This window comes from Trachurus trachurus (genome assembly GCF_905171665.1).
Source record: "Trachurus trachurus genome assembly, chromosome: 11".
Lineage (NCBI taxonomy): Eukaryota > Metazoa > Chordata > Actinopteri > Carangiformes > Carangidae > Trachurus > Trachurus trachurus.
This window is the reverse complement of record NC_139904.1, coordinates 3,423,150-3,436,251: the sequence shown is the minus strand read 5'-3', so window position 1 is coordinate 3,436,251 and position 13,102 is coordinate 3,423,150. Positions and strand designations below refer to the sequence as shown.

Below are 13,102 nucleotides of genomic sequence, written 5' to 3'. Positions count from 1 at the left end.
ACTGAAATATTTCAGACTGCAAAGTGTTCTTTTTTTTTACATCTTTAGATTAAGATGTAAGACGTGTTGTGTATTCAGTGATGGAGGAACATCAGAGAACTGTTTACCTGTAATGATCTGAAATCTGATTTGTGATAGTCTTAGTTCATTAGTGGAGAACTTCAAACACAGGCCTGCAGTGAAGACATGATACCTGAGAGATGTAGAGTTAGTTCAAGACACCATGACAACAGAAACACAGCATTTATCAAGACTAACCCTTTTGCAGGATGTGCTTCATTTACAACTTGAAAAATAAATACATGTATACTAAATATGAACATTCATTCCTAGGCAAGTTTTGAGGAACTTGTACTGAAACTACTCCACAACATTTATTGCTATGTAGATACAGGAGACGTTAAAGACGAAGCTGAATATGAATTCAAGTCAAGACAACATTTAATTAAGTTGATTAAAAACAGGAACGAATGTACATTCAGCTTTTGTGATGAACTGACACGTTGATACATCTTAGATCATTTCATATAAACAGATACAAACTATTAACATTAAACCAGAACCACTTTTCAACTTTTCATGTTTGACATTTTATCATCTTGAGAAGAATTGAAAATAAAGATTGATCAATGATCACCTGATCAAATGTTCAGTAATTTATAATTTTTTAGCTCATCATTCCACAAAAAGTCATAAGAAACGTAATGTGAAATGACTCATAGAGATAAAAAGAGTGAAAATATTCTACAGATTAAAGTAGTAAAAAAGGAAAAGTGTAATAATGAGACAGCAGGAGGACAGGTGCAGTTTAACAGGATCAATTCACTGACTTTTCCCTTTAAGAAATAAACAACATTATATATATGATCATCCTCTTTAACTCTAACTGCTCTGCTCCACTGTCACTGACACCTTCACTGGTAACAGCTTCAATGGGATGATTTCACCACAGGCAATGTATGGAAACATCTTCTGAGTGAAAGTGTGTGTGAAGGTGTGTATATGTGTGTTAGTATCAGGATCAGAGAACGACAGTTTTCCTCTGTTGAAGTCCAGATTCACTCTAATCCTCTGGAGCTTCTTCTGCTCTGGGAGATCAGTGACTGGAGTTGATGGTGAATATGCTGAGTAATTATCTCCAATCAACCATATTCCCCATAATTCAGACAATATCTCGTCTCCCTTCCTCTGCTCAGACTCTGGTAACACACCCAGTGCCCATGCTGTACTGTCTCCAACCTCGACATCCCAGCTGTGAGTCCCTGAGTTAAAACCCTCAGAGCCCAGGACAGAGCAGTAATAATCGATCCTTTCTGGATTGTCAGGAAGCTGCTGTTTGTCTCCTCCTAGTCTCACACTGGTCAGATCTCCAGACAGGATGAGTCCTGGATGAGCAGTGTTTGGGTCCAGAACCACAGGACTGTAGGAGACCATGTCCTTCATCTTGTTCCAGATGTTGAAGGTCAGGTTGCCCAGGTGTTTGGCCTGGTCTATCAGAGCTCCTGAGTCCAGCTGTGGATCCTCCAGCAGGGGGTGCTGCTGGACTCTTTCCACTGCAGCCTTGTAGTTGAGCAGGAATGAGACGTCTTCAGCTCTCAGCTTGTCCTCTGTGGCTCTGACTGTGTGTGAAAGGACTGCTATCTCTCTGCTCAGAGCCTCCATCTTCTCCTTCATCCTCTGACTCTTCTGCTCCTCTTCCTCCCTCAGTGCAGCCATCCTGGCCTCCTCTTCCTCTACTAGAAACTGGTGAAGCTTCTTAAACTGCTCCTTAATCTGCCTCTCTGTGTGTCGGGCCTGGACCTTAATGTGTTCTGCTGTTTGACCAAACTTCACTTGAACTTCGTCAAAACCCTTTAACTTCTTCTTTAAGGGCTCCAGAGTTTCCTCAAGTTCCTTCTTGAGTTGTGAAGCAACTTCATCGATGGGTCTGAATCTGTGGTTGGTGTGTGTTTCTGAATCTCTGCAGATGAGACACACTGGCTGCTGATGGTCCAGACAGAAGAGTTTGAGTTTCTCAGAGTGCAGACTGCAGAGAGCCACTGAAGATCTCTCTCTCTCTAGTAAGAAGCTCTCACACAGGTTCTTCAACACCAGGTTACAGGGTGGTTTCTTTCTTGAACATCTTGTCTTACAAACTGGACACAGTGGATCTTGTTTCACTCTCCACCAGCTTTTCAGACAGTCTTTACAGAAGCTGTGGCTGCAGGACAGAACAACAGGATCTCTGAAGATCTCCTTACAGACCGGACAGCAGAGATCCTCCTCTGATCTGGAAGCCATTTAGTATGTGAGCGAAGCTGAAAACACAGCAGCCAGAAAATGGAGTCAGTCATGGCCCTCCCTCCTCTACTGACTAGACTTTAGTTTACTGTGACTCTGAGTCCAGGTTTTAGTCAAACTCACCTTCAGTGTGTGGAGTGTCAGCAGGTTGAAGCAGCAGTGTTGTAGCTGGACTCACTCTCAGGAAGTTGTTAGTTTGGTCCGAAGCTGAATCTGATCGTCTCTTCTTCAGTCTGCTTTTCCGGGACTGAAGAAGTGCAAGGAACTGTATCTTTGTCTCTGGTGAGTTATGTGAGGGGGCGGAGCTTTGAAAAGTGACTGAAGGTCAAACAGCTCAGTTCAGATGAATGTAGAGGAGCAGTTCTAAGCCTCGTATTAAAAAAGGCCTTTTCATGTGTTTTTAATAAATACAAAAATACATTTATTTACTGTTGTGCATATGGTTTCTGTGCAACGTCATCGCAGATGTGCACGCACAGCCTGGGGGCAGAAAGCGGGACATTTATCATTGTTTACAAGCGGAGTCAAGCAGCAAACGAAAAGGACAAGGAGTTGTTGTGTTGCACAAACCGGCAAAAGGATGGATGGAAATTGTATAATAAACCGAGGGGATCTCATCCGTTTGCCAAAAAAGAAGATTACGACTCCAGGCCATTAAAAGGGATGATTGGGGTCCCAAAGGTCCTAAAGGCGGCGAGAGTCTGTGCATCACCGGTGTCATAAAACTAAAAATAATATACATTTTTTTGGCATCACTCGGATACTGCCCAAGCCGATCGAGTACTCAAATACTCGGATATCGGCTGCAGCCCTACAAATAAGCTGCAGACAGGAAGTAGAGTCAATCAATCAATCAATCAATCAATCAATCTTTATTTGTCCCCAAGGGGGTGATTAATTTTGGAACAGCAGGAACAGCAAGTTACAATAAATTACAAATCACAATACAGACCCAAGATAGAAAACCGCTATAGTTAGAAGGGAAGGCTATTTCACCCTGACTACCTTTCCCCCTGGCATTTAAAAGAAGAACAGCAGAAGGTACAAATGAGTGTTTATATCTGTTTGTCTTTGCAAATGAGAGTCTAAGCAGTGAACCTGATGGTAAAAACCGAAACTGTTTATGTCAAGGATGAGAGAGCAGTCGGACAAGATGGAGCTTGATTTCTTGATCAGCTGTTTGTTAAGTCATGACTCCCCTCTCTCCTCTACCGACTCGACTGAAGTTTACTGTGACTCTGAGTCCAGGTTTTAGTCAAACTCACCTTCAGTGTGTGGAGTGTCAGCAGGTTGAAGCAGCAGTGTTGTAGCTGGACTCACTCTCAGAAAGTTGTTAGTTTGGTCCGAAGCTGAATCTGATCGTCTCTTCTTCAGTCTGCGTCTCTGTGACTGAAGTGGAAGTGCAACTGTTTCCTGGTTTTTGAGTCATGTGAGGAAGCGGACCTTTGCCAGACTGAAATTTCAGCTTTTTCTTAAATCTGTGGTTTTCTGAACAGAGCTGTGTCCCTACAGATTTCTTCAGAGGCCTGATCACAGACCACCTAACTCCAAACAACCCCCAGTACAATATGCCAATTCAGCAGCTCACACATTATGGATGGATGGATCCTCCTGCAGTCAGATCTGGACTCTGATCACATGGATGAGTTTTGGCTCACATGAGTCGGCCAGCTTCTTTAGGACTCTACCTGACGGACCTCAGAACCAGGCCTAGGAGCAGTGGTGGTGGGATTTCTCTCACTGAAGGTTTACTGTGCCATGCTTAAATATTAAGGTGGTTCTTAGTAAATGGTCCGGGTCCTATATGTTAAGTTGTTGCTGTTACCGGTCGACCATGTGCAGCACTGTCAAAACACCTACGGAAACAAACGTGGCTTTGTAGGAGACAAAGGCCTTTAACTCACTGATGGACAGACCTAAGAAAATTTAGTCCGTTTTTAAATACTTATACTTAAATTTAGACAAAATTATTCATATATTCTACATTACAGAGGAAATATTGTCGCTCACATTAAGTTACTTAACACAGCATACCGGTTTCCCCCCGTGTGAACTGACTAGGAGCTTTATTTTGCTTGTATGTGTAAATAAAAGGCCACATAACAAATTAATGTGCAACAAGTCACATCTCTAAATGAATAAGAATTCAAAACGAACTGTACATTAACCAGTTAATCATTACAATGTAGAAATCAGTCAGACTGAGTTTTTCTACTTTCAGTACATTTACGTTAATAGACTGAAATATTTCAGACTGCAAAGTGTTCTTTTTTTACATCTTTAGATTAAGATGTAAGACGTGTTGTGTATTCAGTGATGGAGGAACATCAGAGAACTGTTTACCTGTAATGATCTGAAATCTGATTTGAGAGAGTCTTAATTCATTAGTGGAGAACTTCAAACACAGGCCTGCAGTGAAGACATGATACCTGAGAGATGTAGAGTTAGTTCAAGACACCATGACAACAGAAACACAGCATTTATCAACGCTAACCCTTTTGCAGGATGTGCTTCATTTACAACTTGAAAAATAAATACATTTATACTAAATATGAACATTCATTCCTAGGCAAGTTTTGAGGAACTTGTACTGAAACTACTCCACAACATTTATTGCTTGTAGATAAAGGAGACGTTAAAGACGAAGCTGAATATGAATCCCAGTCAAGACAACATTTAATTAAGTTGATTAAAGACAGGAACAAATGTACATTCAGCTTTTGTGATTAACTGACATGTTGATACATCTTAGATCATTTCATATAAACAGATACAAACTTTTTACATTAAACCAGAAACACTTTTCAGCTTTTCATGTTTGACCTTTTATCATCTTGAGAAGAATTGAAAATAAAGATTGATCAATGATCACCTGATCAAATGTTCAGTAATTTATAATTTTTGTGCTCATCATTCCACAAAATGTCATAATAAGAAACATAATGTGAAATGACTCATAGAGATAAAAAGAGTGAAAATATTTTACAGATTAAAAGTAGTCAAAATGGAAAAGTGTAATAATGAGACAGCAGGAGGACAGGTGCAGTTTAACAGGATTAATTCACTGACTTTTCCCTTTAAGAAATAAACAACATTATATATATGATCATCCTCTTTATCTCTAACTGCTCTGCTCCACTGTCACTGACACCTTCACTGGTAACAGCTTAAATGGGATGTTTTCACCACAGGGAATGTATGGAAACATCTTCTGAGTGAAAGTGTGTGTGAAGGTGTGTATGTGTGTGTTAGTATCAGGATCAGAGAACGACAGTTTTCCTCTGTTTAAGTCCAGATTCACTCTAATCCTCTGGAGCTTCTTCTGCTCTGGGAGATCAATGACTGGAGTTGATGGTGAATATGCTGAGAAATTATCTCCAATCAACCATATTCCCCATAATTCAGACAATATCTCCTCTCCCTTCCTCTGCTCAGACTCTGGTAACACACCCAGTGCACATGCTGTACTGTCTCCAACCTCGACATCCCAGCTGTGAGTCCCTGAGTTAAAACCCTCAGAGCCCAGGACAGAGCAGTAATAATCAATCCTCTCTGGATTGTCAGGAAGCTGCTGTTTGTCTCCTCCTAGTCTCACACTGGTCAGATCTTCAGACAGGATGAGTCCTGGATAAGCAGTGTTTGGGTCCACAACCACAGGGCTGTAGGAGACCATGTCCTTCATCTTGTTCCAGATGTTGAAGGTCAGGTTGCCCAGGTGTTTGGCCTGGTCTATCAGAGCTCCTGAGTCCAGCTGTGGATCCTCCAGCAGGGGGTGCTGCTGGACTCTTTCCACTGCAGCCTTGTAGTTGAGCAGGAATGAGACGTCTTCAGCTCTCAGCTTGTCCTCTGTGGCTCTGACTGTGTGTGAAAGAGCTGCTATCTCTCTGCTCAGAGCCTCCATCTTCTCCTTCATCCTCTGACTCTTCTGCTCCTCTTCCTCCCACAGTGCAGCCATCCTGGCCTCCTCTTCCTCTACTAGAAACTGGTGAAGCTTCTTAAACTGCTCCTTAATCTGCCTCTCTGTGTGTCGGGCCTGGACCTTAATGTGTTCTGCTGTTTGACCAAACTCCACCTGAACTTCGTCAAAACCCTTTAACTTCTTCTTTAAGGCCTCCAGAGTTTCCTCAAGTTCCTCCTTGAGTTGTGAAGCAACTTCATCGATGGGGTTGGTGTGTGTTTCTGCTTCATTGATGGGTCTGAATCTGTGGTTGGTGTGTGTTTCTGAATCTCTGCAGATGAGACACACTGGCTGCTGATGGTCCAGACAGAAGAGTTTGAGTTTCTCAGAGTGCAGACTGCAGAGAGCCTCTGAAGATCTCTGCTCCCTCTCTAGTAAGAAGCTCTCACACAGGTTCTTCAACACCAGGTTACAGGGTGGTTTCTTTCTTGAACATCTTGTCTTACAAACTGGACACAGTGGATCTTGTTTCACTCTCCACCAGCTCTGCAGACAGTCTTTACAGAAGCTATGGCTGCAGGACAGAACAACAGGATCTCTGAAGATCTCCTTACAGACCGGACAGCAGAGATCCTCCTCTGATCTGGAAGCCATTTAGTCTGTGAGCGAAGCTGAAAACACAGCAGCCAGAAAATGGAGTCAGTCATGGCCCTCCCTCCTCTACTGACTAGACTTTAGTTTACTGTGACTCTGAGTCGAAGTTTTAGTCAAACTCACCTTCAGTGTGTGGAGTGTCAGCAGGTTGAAGCAGCAGTGTTGTAGCTGGACTCACTCTCAGGAAGTTGTTAGTTTGGTCCGAAGCTGAATCTGATCGTCTCTTCTTCAGTCTGTTTTTCCCGGACTGAAGAAGTGCAAGGAACTGTTTCTTATCTCTGCTGAGTTATGTGAGGGGGCGGAGCTTTGAAAAGTAACTGAAGGTCAAACAGCTCAGTCCAGATGAATGTAGGAGCAATTCTAAGCCTCGTATTAAAAAAGGCCTTTTCATGTGTTTTTAATAAATACAAAAATACATTTATTTACTGTTGTGCATATGGTTTCTGTGCAACGTCTTCACAGATGTGCGCGCACAGCCTGGGGGCAGAAAGCGGGACATTTGTCATTGTTTACAAGTGGAGTCAAGCAGCAAACGAAAAGGACAAGGAGTTGTTGTGTTGCACAAACCGGCAAAAGGATGGATGCAAATTGTATAATAAATCAAGGGGATCTCATCCGTTTGCCAAAAAAAGAAGATTACGGCTCCAGGCCATTGTAAGGGTGGATTGGGGTCCCAAAGGTCCTAAAGGCAGCGAGAGTCTGTGCATCACCGGTGTCATAAAACTAAAAATAATATACATTTTAAATTTTTTTTTTTAAGTTTTGCACATACAGACTTACAGTATATGCACCCAAATTGTCATTTGTGTCCACACTGGGTTTCTCTGTGAGATAACTGTAAATGTCGGGCCATATGCTCTGGCCTTTTGGACATACCTGAAATTCATTCATCACTGGGAATATAATCATATCATATTATTATATTATATAATATTATATGGGTCTGGCGAAAACTAAACTTATCAACCAGCGCATCCAAACGAGTATAAACGAGTCTGTGGCGGCTGGCGACTCTCTCTCACACACAGGCTCTTACGCACACGGGCAGATGGACAGGTCGCGTTGTGATGGCAACATGCTAATGCTAGCTATGTTCAAATTGCTATCCGCCCCCCATCAGACCGTCCGGGGGGGGCAACACTCGGATACCGCCCAAGCCGAGCGAGTACTCAAATACTCGGATATCGGCTGCAGCCCTATAAATAATATGGCATCTACATTGATTACAGTTAACTCTGAAGCAGTCTTTTGCTCCCTGGTTGCGTGTGCACCTAGTATTGTTTGTACACAAGAAACCCGTCTATATTCTCAGTGACAAACTAGCCACAAGTCCTGGGATTTAGCAGTGCTTTCAAAATGGTGGAAATGTTTTCTGAATTTCTTTGTGCTTGTGTGAATGTGTTACAGTTAATATGAAACCTGCTGATTCACCAGCTTGTAGGCTACATAACTTAAATGTAATTATTTTTCTGTTAAATTTTCCAATCATTTTTACAGGTGTAGGCTGCTATGGCTAATAGGACGTTAGTGATATTCATTAAATTCACATATTCTTAATTTTCGTCTTTGACAACACAAAACCACCCACATGTAATGAACCTGGAAATTATCATCCTTTACTATTAAGGTAATTATAAAACATTTTTGGTAAAACAGACCAAAGTCATTGGAGTAATTATGATGGTTAAATCAATGACTTGTGTTTGAAATCACTTTATTTATACTGACATGAAGTTCTGGTACCTTGGTGTTTGACTATTTTCTGATATTTTACTGTATTATAAATAAATACCAATACCACACTGAAAACACCCAGTGAAGCATGTTTTAACCTGTTTATCAGTGAAATAGTCAACAACTGATCCAGAGTCAGAGAAGTAATCATTAGTTGAAGCCTTGTACCAAGTTGTTAAACCACTTTGACCAACGACAGCAGTAAAATGCTGCATCAGCATTGGCATGATGGATCAGCCAACATTCCTGATGATATATTCAGTAATATTCAGTGCAGTACTTGTACCTGTGCAGAGTACTTGTAGTGTAGTAGTACTTAATCTCAACACTTCAGGGTTCCTACGCAAGTATGGAAAGTATGGAAAGTATGGAATTTGATTTTATACATTTCCAGGTCTGGAAAAGTGTGGAAAATGGAAATTATTGTATGGAAATATATTTATCTTAATATCTTATCTGGGTTTGGTCTTATCTGAAGTTATCTGGGTTAACCCTATTTGTGTATGTGCTACCTATAGCTAAAATCTCCTGGAAATTATTTGGTTACATAATGGCATACACGTTCAGAATACAAATGAAAACAAATGATTAATTGCATGATTTTTTTTATATAATGCACAACTATTTACTCAAATATCACAAATTATTTGAATTTTTTACCGAGAAATCTGGAAATTAGGGTCTGGAAAAAGTATGGAATTTGGAAATTTCAAATGTGTAGGAACCCTGACACTTCCTCCACATCTGCTACTAATTATAAAGGGAATGGGATGTTTTGTAGATGCAGGAAATGTTAAAGACGAAGCTGAATATGAATCCAAGTCAAGACAACATTTTATTATGAGGACGGAAAACAGGAACAAAATGTACATTCAGCTTTTGTGATGAACGGACTCATTGATACATTGTCGATCATTTAATATGCACAGATACAAACATTTCACATATGTAATTAAACAAGAATCACTTTTCATGTTTCACATTTTATCATCTGGAGAAAAACTGAAAATAAAGATTGATCAATGATCAACTGATCAAATCATTTTTACTCATCACTCCACACAAAGTCAAACAAACATAATGTAAAATGACTCATAAAAATAGGGTAAGGGATAAGAAATATTTTTCATATTAAAAGTTGTAAAAAAGGAGATGTGTAATAATGAGGCAGCAGGAGGACAGGTGCAGTTTAACAGGTTCAATTCACTGACTTTTCCCTTTAAGAAATAAACAACATTATAAATATGATCATCCTCTTTATCTCTAACTGCTCTGCTTGACTGTCACTGACACCTTCACTGGTAACAGCTTCAATGGGAGTTTATCACCAATGCTAATGAATGGAAACATCTTCTGAGTGAAAGTGTGTTTGAATGTGTGTATGTGTGTGTTAGTATCAGGATCAGAGAACAACAGTTTTCCTCTGTTGAAGTCCAGATTCACTCTGATCCTCTGGAACTTCTTCTGCTCTGGGAGAACAGTGGATGGAGTTGATGGTGAAAGTGCTGCATATTTATCTGCACTGAACTCTAACTCCCATGATCCAGTCACTATCTCATCTCCCTTCCTCTGCACAGACTCTGTTATCACACCCAGTGCCCACGCTGTACTGTCTCCAACCTCGACATCCCAGCTGTGAGTCCCTGAGTTAAAACCCTCAGAGCTCAGGACAGAGCAGTAAGAATCGATCCTCTCTGGATTGTCAGGAAGCTGCTGTTCATCTCCTCCTCTCACACTGGTCAGATCTTCAGACAGGATGAGATATGGATTCACAGTGTTTGGGTCCAGAACCACAAGACTGTAGGAGACCATGTCCTTCATCTTGTTCCAGATGTTGAAGGTCAGGTTGCCCAGGTGTTTGGCCTGGTCTATCAGAGCTCCTGAGTCCAGCTGGGGATCCTCCAGCAGGGGGCGCTGCTGGACTCTTTCCACTGCAGCATTGTAGTTGAGCAGGAATGAGACGTCATCAGCTCTCAGCTCGTCTTCTGTGGCTCTGACTGTGTGTGAAAGAGCTGCTATCTCTCTGCTCAGAGCCTCCATCTTCTCTTTCATCCTCTGACTCTTCTGCTCCTCTTCCTCCCTCAGTGCAGCCATCCTGGCCTCCTCTTCCTCTACTAGAAACTGGTGAAGCTTCTTAAACTGCTCCTTAATCTGCCTCTCTGTGTGTCGGGCCTGGACCTTAATGTGTTCTGCTGTTTGACCAAACTTCACTTGAACTTCTTCAAAACCCTTTAACTTATTTTTTAAGAGCTCCAGAGTTTCCTCAAGTTCCTTCTTGAGGTCTGAAGCAGCTTCATCGATGGGTCTGAATCTGTGGTTGGTATGTTTTTTTGAATCTCTGCAAATGAGACACACTGGCTGCTGATGGTCCAGACAAAAGAGTTTGAGTTTCTCAGAGTGCAGACTGCAGAGAACCTCGGAAGATCTCTCCTCTCTCTGCTGTAAGAAGCTCTCACACAGATTCTTCAACACCAGGTTACGAGGTGGTTCTTCCTTTGAAGATCTTCTCTTACAAACTGGGCACAGTGGATCTTGTTTCTCTCTCCACCAGCTTTTCAGACAGTCTTTACAGAAGCTGTGGCTGCAGGACAGAAGAACAGGATCTCTGAAGACCTCCGTACAGACCGGACAGCAGAGATCCTCCTCTGATCTGGAAGCCATTTAGTCTGTGAGTGAAGCTGAAAACACAGCAGACAGGAAGTAGAATCAGTCATGGCTCCCCTCCCTCCTCTACTGACTAGACTGAAATTTACTGTGACTCTGAGTCCAGGTTTTAGTCAAACTCACCTTCAGTGTGTGGAGTGTCAGCAGGTTGAAGCAGCAGTGTTGTAGCTGGACTCACTCACAGGAAGTTGTTAGTTTGGTCTGAAGCTGAATCTGATCGTCTCTTCTTCAGTCTGCGTCTCTGGGACTGACAAAGTCCAATGAACTGTTTCCTGGTTTGTCTCAGGTGAGTCAGGTGAGGGGGTGGAGCTTTGAAACATGACTGAATGTTGAACAGGTTGGTCCAGGTGAATGTAGAGGAGCAGGTTTCACTATGAATCATAGCTTTAACAATGCAAAGTCAGGGAAAAGGTGTATAGAAAGAAAACTACTGATGGAGGTAGAGAGTATGCATTGACCCTTAGTCTACAATTGTACCAATGAAACTGGTGTGTTTGTAGGAAGTTCTACTGTTATGCTGCCATGGTAACAAACCAACACTGGCTCTCAAGGTAAACGCTGAAGATTTTATTGGTGGAGGTCATAATACACTCATGATGACGTATACGAATGCAGACATCACTTTTGGCCAATAAACAACTGAAAATGCTACACAATGTCCCTCTAAGTTAGGGTTATATAGGGCACAAGGGAAACACGTGATTGTCTCCTCTTGGCGCCACTTCCAATTTACAAAGTAAGAGCATTCAGCAAAAATTCATCACATTTCATACTAATACAATCTTTATAGAGAAAACTTTGTTTCTCTTTTTTTCTTCACCACTGAGTCACTGGAGTCATTCAGTCAAGTTTGTGGAAGTCGTTTTATATTTTAGCCACATGTCCTCAAGACAGTCTGGCTGCAGACCTGCACTGTCAGGGTGCTTCGTTGCAGACCTGCACTGTGAGGCCACCTGCACTGTGGGGACGGAAGTTGATTCTTAGCTTTTCAAAATAAAAGCAAATAAACCGGAAGCACGTATTTGTGAAGTGTGGAGATTACGAGTTGAGTAAAAGTCAAGCGACAAATTTTCGTCATATGAAGAAACAGAAACAGTCTTTATTCATTGGAACGTTACGTCTACAATTAAAAGAATCGAGTTTTGGACTTGTGGGTAGTTTTTAGCGTTGTTATTGTAGTTAGGCTAACGGTGGCTAGCGCTAACTAGGTTAACTTTAGCCTCTAAAGGCACTCCAGGGATGTATTACCGTGTTTAGATATGTCTATGGGATAAGCTTGACATCAGGGGTCCGTTTCAGAAACCTCTATGAAAGATATAACTGTTTCACCACATCCTGGATAGGCTGTAATTCATTATCACCAGAGCAGTTTTTAAGTTTTTTTTTTCTACATCGGAGACAGTGAACGCAGCAGCGAGACAGCGGCTCGTCGGACTCAGGCCGTACAGCGCTCTGTTATAAGACTAGACCCTGCAGGTTTTCATGTAGGACAGTGCGAGTAGAAATTGTTGAAGAAACAGTAAACCTCTGTCAGCCCCTCGGTGTCCATAGCAACTATTCAGCAATGAACCGATCGCCAAATATTACAAGAATGAAGCTAAATGTGGGAAACTAGAAAATATGTAGGTTACTTCTGGTATACTCGCTTTTAAATTAAATTTACCTACATTATATATATAAAATAAAGCCCCAAGAAATAAAGTATAAAAATACGAGTTTTGAATCAACTTCCGTCCCCACAGTGCAGGTGGCCTCACAATGCAGGTCTGCAACGAAGGGCCCTGACAGTGCAGGTCTGCAGCCAGACCCCTCTCCATTGTCCTGGCAGTTAGCAGTGTTTTCAAAAGGGCGGAAATGTTTTCTGAATTTCTT

The 13,102-nt window shown here is 41.7% G+C and overlaps 1 pseudogene across 1 annotated transcript; it reads right to left on the bottom strand.

The window, feature by feature from the left end:
• Window positions 1-882: 882 nt before the first annotated feature.
• Window positions 883-11,227, bottom strand: LOC310993840 (annotated as a pseudogene). The gene is made up of 3 exons: window positions 9,854-11,227; window positions 2,404-2,437; window positions 883-2,297 (listed from the first exon to the last, which is right to left on the bottom strand). The product of its transcript is annotated as an uncharacterized misc_RNA (transcript).
• Window positions 11,228-13,102: the final 1,875 nt, after the last annotated feature.